This window comes from Manis pentadactyla, chromosome 12 (genome assembly GCF_030020395.1).
Source record: "Manis pentadactyla isolate mManPen7 chromosome 12, mManPen7.hap1, whole genome shotgun sequence".
Classification (NCBI taxonomy): Eukaryota; Metazoa; Chordata; class Mammalia; order Pholidota; family Manidae; genus Manis; species Manis pentadactyla.
Genome location: NC_080030.1, coordinates 29389955 through 29395881, shown reverse-complemented (window position 1 = coordinate 29395881; position 5927 = coordinate 29389955). Strand labels below are relative to the sequence as shown.

At 52.3% G+C, this 5927-nt stretch overlaps 1 long non-coding RNA gene across 1 annotated transcript; it reads left to right on the top strand.

Annotated features, from left to right (window-relative positions):
- The first annotated feature begins 1002 nt into the window (after positions 1 to 1002).
- On the top strand, positions 1003 to 3878 carry LOC130680129 (uncharacterized). Its single transcript, XR_008993161.1, has 3 exons — positions 1003 to 1156; positions 2799 to 3059; positions 3590 to 3878. It is a non-coding gene; the product is annotated as an uncharacterized LOC130680129 (long non-coding RNA).
- Positions 3879 to 5927: the final 2049 nt, after the last annotated feature.

Here is a 5927-nt window from a genome sequence, read left to right as displayed (position 1 = left end):
TCAGTTTAATTAAACGAGAAGGAGTTCAGGTTTGAGGATAAAGCTGTTGTACAGTTTTGGGTAAGTCCCTTCACACCTCGGAGCCCAGAGTCTCCGTTTGCTGTAAAAGGGGAAGCTAACGCTGATCACATCACCACGACAAGAAGCACGTGACCCTGTGGGTGAGTTAACAACACTTCTGGGTGGCAGTGACTCACCGAAACCTCCTAACAACAATGGCAGGCGCTGTTATCAACCTATTTGCAGATGGGGAGACTGAGCAAGGCATGTGCACTGAGTGGCCCAAGTCGCACCCAAGGGAGGATGAGGCTGGGATCGGACCCAGGCGCCCCCAGGCTGTGCGATCAACCACCATGCTATGTGTCTATAAAATTCACTCTACAATTACATTACCCAAAAATGATGGCTTTTATTATAATTCATTCCAGATCTACTCGGAGCAACAGAGGAAGGATGACAGATTCGGGTGGTCTTCTCAATTGTTTTCCCTGGCAGAGGCCTAGATATGCACAAACAGCCATGCTGGCAGAAATCTAAAATACTGACAACAGATTTGATTAGATTCGCAAATGCACATGGTTAGTATACTTTGTGTTTCCTGAATGCACACAGATACTGTATTTATTGGTATCTGTTTAAGGCTATCCAAGAATACCTTGAATTCCTGACTTTGTATCTGCTTTGATTCATATGTAGACGACAGACGTAGCTTTGACTATCTAGTTGGATCACAGAAGTGAAGGTACTTGAGGCCAAACCAAAGTATAATTTTTCAAGAGATGTAAAACGTGCTGGACAGCCCACAATGCCGTGGCTTCAAGCGGAAACCATGTAAACGGAGCAGGAACTGGTGGTGATGGGCACCTTGCCTAAGGTTTTCCTTGTTCCCTTTTTCACAGCATAATCTGATGACAAAGCAGAACCCACAGGAGTGAAGTCAGAAAAGAACGTCAGCAGCCACTTCCTGACGGCCGATAGAGCCACGCAGACTGGGCCCCGCTGGCAGCTGCCTCGGGAGGACCTGTAGAGATAAGATGAAGGAACGTGAAGGGCATTCACGCTCTTCTGCATGATCTGGACAGAGACGGAGCCGGGAATATGCCACCCTGCCTTTCTGAGCTGGGCAGATGAGCATGGAGGGTACCTGAGGCTGATGGTGAGCGTGGCTCAGGGGCACGTGGGTCACGGGCTGTGGGGAGGAGCAGATCTCTGCTTGGCCGGTGAGCCTGTCTCTGTGCTCAGCCACGGCAAATGTGGGCCACTGTGCCCCAAGCCCATCCCCGGCCCCTGGAAGGATCTGGTGGGAAGGTTCACAATATGAGGACTTTGGGGAAGTAACTGGTTGCCTAGACCCAACTCGTGGTTTGTAGCCCAATCTTTTAACTATAAATTTATTTTATGATGCTAAAGGAATTATAAACAAAATCATGACCTTCAGTCAAGGAATTCTAGCAATGTACAATTCCCTTGGGTATAATAAAGGGATTTTTGCCTCATAGGAACACATGAATTGTACAGACCCAAAATTCTTAAATGACACAGTAGAATTACTCCAAATTTACTAGTAAAATAACAGAATTCTACTGAATGTTCTCCAAATCTCCAAATATCTTTTTAAAAAACATGTGTTCATAAATCATAAAAGAAAAACTAGCATGTGCACTCAATCTTGCTTGGATATTTCTTCAGTTGAAACACATGATGCTGGTTTTAAAGATACACATCATGTGGAATCAATCTCGTAATTTGTTTGGAATCTTCTCAAAAATGGGATATGCCAATCATTTAGTAATTTAATATGGAGCAATATAAGTAAAATACTATCAAATGTAAAACTACTTAATTAGAAGGGCGCCATCTGGCAATCTATCCAGGAGGCAGCAGTTATAAGGAGAAAGGTCATTTCTATGGTGCCCCAACCAGCCCTGGCCTCTCGAACCACCTCACTCGACCAATTTCCCAGGCCACCACCAGCTCCCAGGGAGACACGACCATTTGAACAGACCTCCTGGAATCTGCGGCTCCTTTTCCCAGGCAAACACCCCTCCAGCTGTGCTGTCAGGCTCTGAGCACTGGTCTGGGAAGGGCCCTGGTCCACTCTGTCGGGAGCGTCTGTGGCCATGCTTGCTTTCCTGGCGCCTGTGCTTGTCTGTGGTGTGACCCCCCCCACCCATGCTCCTGGGGTTTCCTGTGAGCTCATGAATGCTGAGCTCTGGCCCTTAAGAGGGGCTTTGTGCAGATCCAGAGGGCGAGGGCAGGACTCAGATACAGGACCAGGACCCACGGTCCCGGGTCCTCCTTCCCCACCTCAGCCCCATACCGAGGCTCCAAACTGGACAGTGTTCGTCACGCCCTGTGCCTTGAACTGGGAGCAGGAAGCCATGGGACAGTGCACAGAATACCATGCCCCCCCCCGTTCCTGCTCGATTCTCCGAGACAAGGTGGAATGTCCTACCCCACACCTGTACAAGTGGTACGAGACACCTTGATCTTTGGTCGCACAGCCCTGTGTTGGGAGCCACCTGGAGTCAGAGGCAGTGGAACCCCCCAGTCTCCATGCCCAGCTGCTGTACTTCCAGGAGTCAGTGCTGGAAGTTTGCAGAATCTATGGGATGTTGCCCACCCGCATGCCAGGGTGAAGTGGACAGTGGGTCCAGCTGCTGCACCTGGATGGAGCCACTCCTCCTCCAGCAGGCCCCACAGCCCACAGAGACCAACTGTCACAGGTGGGGTGAGCGTGCCGGAGCCTCCCAGGGCTTAGATTAGCTCAGACCTGATTCACCTCCCCTCCACCACAGGTACTCCCAGGGGTGAAGGAAGGACAAACAGGCACAGCTGATGTTGGCCACTCCCAGCAGACACCAGGGGAGCAGGTGTGTCCTGAGGCAGGGTGGCATCCCATCTCAGTGGGTCACCGTGGAGGCACAGCTCGAGCACATCAGTGGCCCGATTGCCAGAACTCTCCCAGGTCTACAAGGAGTGGGAGGGAGCCTGGACATACAGGGGAGACAAGCCCGCAGAGGTGAGAGGAACGGAATGCTGGCTGCTAGCCAGAGCAGGTGGGTCAGGAGCTCCTGGCAGCTGTGGGATTGGGCCCTGGCTGCCCAGACCCCTAGAGACCCCTACAGATAAGGCCCTGGTCCCTTCCAAGGTGGGTGGGCTTGTCCCATGCAAATCCTGCCCCAACCCCTGTACCTTCTCATGTCTCCAGATGCCTCAGCACCCGGGCAAGGAGGCTATGCATGGCCTGGCATGCTGTGGAGGCCCATGCTCTTCACCTCCCATACCTTCCCCCAAGGAGTGTCGAGTCCTCGTGGGCTTCTGCCTGTGAGCCCACCTCTCACTACCCACATGGCCCTCCCACAGTTTACTGAACCCTCCCCTCAGGCCACACCTGCACGGTAACCTCAGCCGTGTCCTGCCACGCCTGCCCCAGAAAGGCCCGTGTTCCTCTGGGCCAACCGCAGCCCCAGCAGGTGCGGTCCCATGCAGGGCAGCGTCCCCAGGGTCTGTGGTCACCTACCTGCCAGCGCCGGCAGGAGCGGGGAGACCGTGTGGTCTAGAAATGCCTGGGCTTTCTCACCTGCAGCATCTGCTCCATGAAAACTGGGTAACACCTCTGGAACCTTCAAAAGCACTAAGAATGAATCAACCCTATTAAAGCTGGATGCCAGCGTTTCTGCTAATGCAGATTCACCAGATCCTTCGCAGTGCCTCGCCTCACCTGGTGCAGGGCTCCCCACTCTGTCCCCACCGTGCACTAAGCAGTGTGCTAGAAGTGCTGGGTTCCTGTGGGCCATGCCCCCCATGCTCATGCAGAAAAAGGAATGACCACAAGAGAGGGCACCCAAGGGCCGCCCTCCCCCAAAACTCCTGGAGCTCACCACAACTTTCCTAAGAAAAATCAAGAAAGCCCAAGGAAGAGGGGATTGTGTGTGTGTGTGTGTGTGTGTGTGTGTGTGTGTGTGTGTGTGCACATGTGTGCAAGAAGACTTCCCACCTCTTGTACTTAAAAAAATAGCAAGGAACAATCATCCCTTTCACAAAATAATTATGTATTACTTCAAAGATCTCAATCAAAATAACAGAAAAATGCAATTTACAGCACGCTGTGCAGGAGGGGCACAGGAGGAACCGCTGGGTGCAATCTGGAAAGAGAATCTTTAGAAACCTCAACATGCTTTTGGATGGATATTTTAAAGTATTTTAGCAGTTTATGCTTTAATTATAGTTTTTTTAACAAAAGTAAGAATTACTATGCTCAGTGAATGAGCGCTAGTAGAGGCGGCGGATAGAAGGTGTGGTCTCCACCAGAACGCAGAGCACACTTAAGACTTCTGGGCATGTCTTTGTCTTTTATCCAAAGGGGAGTGTGTTTTTAAAAGCAGTGATGAGGGGGACTTCATGTGAATTTCAGGGGGTCCCAACATTGTATCCTGCACAAGGCGAACCCCAGGATAGCAGGACACAGAAAGGACATCTCAAGTGTGCTGCGTTCACCGCGATCAGACATGATGCCCCCAGACATGACTCGGCTCCCGTCGAGTGTGACCTGAGATGCTTGTCCTGAAGCCGGCGGGGCCCAGGCCACCCTTGTCTGTAGTGAAAATTGACCACCTCCCTTTAGGAATAAAGACTGGGCCTTCTTGTCTTGATTACACACCATGATGAAGGCAGCATCTCAAAAAAGTGTCTTCAGGACTGAGTGTCGGGCAGCTCTATCTCCTTGGAAATTCTCAGAGCCTCAAGCCACAATCAAAGTGCTGGGCTGTGCCAGCCTGTGCACAGGAGGGATCGTTGGCTTCTGTCCTAGCCTGTGAGAAGCACTGGTTACTGAACAGGAGTCGTTTCTGTCCCCAGGCAGGTCCGACAACACAAGATGAATGAAGCCGACCACGCACAGCAAGAGGCACGGGTCTGATCATTTCTGCCCGAGAAGCTGACGTCTGTGGTCCACAGCCCCAAAAACATGCAATCTCAGACCTGCTCCTGGCAAACGGCAACAGCAGAAACCCCCGCCCTCCCCTCGGCTCCTAACGTTCCAGTTTTAAAAAATGATGGTTCCACACAAAGGGGGAGGTAGGCTTTAACAGAAAATGCTGGGGAATTGCCGCAAAGCTGCTCTCATTACTCCTCAACATATTTACTGAGAAAGGTTTAAATGTAGCCCTGTGTTGAACTCTGTGTGGGTGCTGAGAGTTTGAGGGGCTCTCAGAGAGCATCCACTCATGCACGCAGACCTGGAGGAGCTGGGAAGGGGTGAACCGGTCGGATCAAAGTGGCCCCTGGAAGCCGTGAAACGGAACCAGCTCGTGGCACAGCGGGTCTCTGAGTGTGATGCTGAGGCTGGCAGGGGCCCTGTGAAAGCCTGTCACCCATTCAGCCCATCGTTCAGTGGAAGTATTCGGCACTGCCACCTGGCCAGGGGCCAGCAGGTGGAGGAGGAGGGCGGTGCCACTCTCAAGACAGAGGTTAAACCAACAATTACCAAGAATCAGCCAATGAGGCAGTAATCAAGAGCTCATAAATTCTAGGAGGCATAGTACATGGGGTGCCGACCCATGAAGCAGGAGGCCCAGGAGCCCCCCGGAGCAGCGACACTGCAGGTCGGACAGGAATGGGGAGCCCAAGCTCCCAGGGGCCAGACACATGTGAGCCCTCAAGGGGGTGCCTGAAGATTTGGGGCACGGAGGGTATGCCCGTCCAGGTGGAGTAGGGAACAAAGCGTGTGTCCTTGAAACATCTAAAGGCCCTGTGTCAGCAACAGGCCAGAGTGTAGTGAGGGTCAGCCTTGCAGACAGGCAGGGGTCAGGTGGTGGTCCCTGATTCGCTGTGCAAGCAGGAGGGACCCTGCATGTCTCATCTCAGTCATGAGGGGGCATCCTAGGAGCTGTATTTCAAAAAGTTCCCTTGGCCTCTTCATGCCC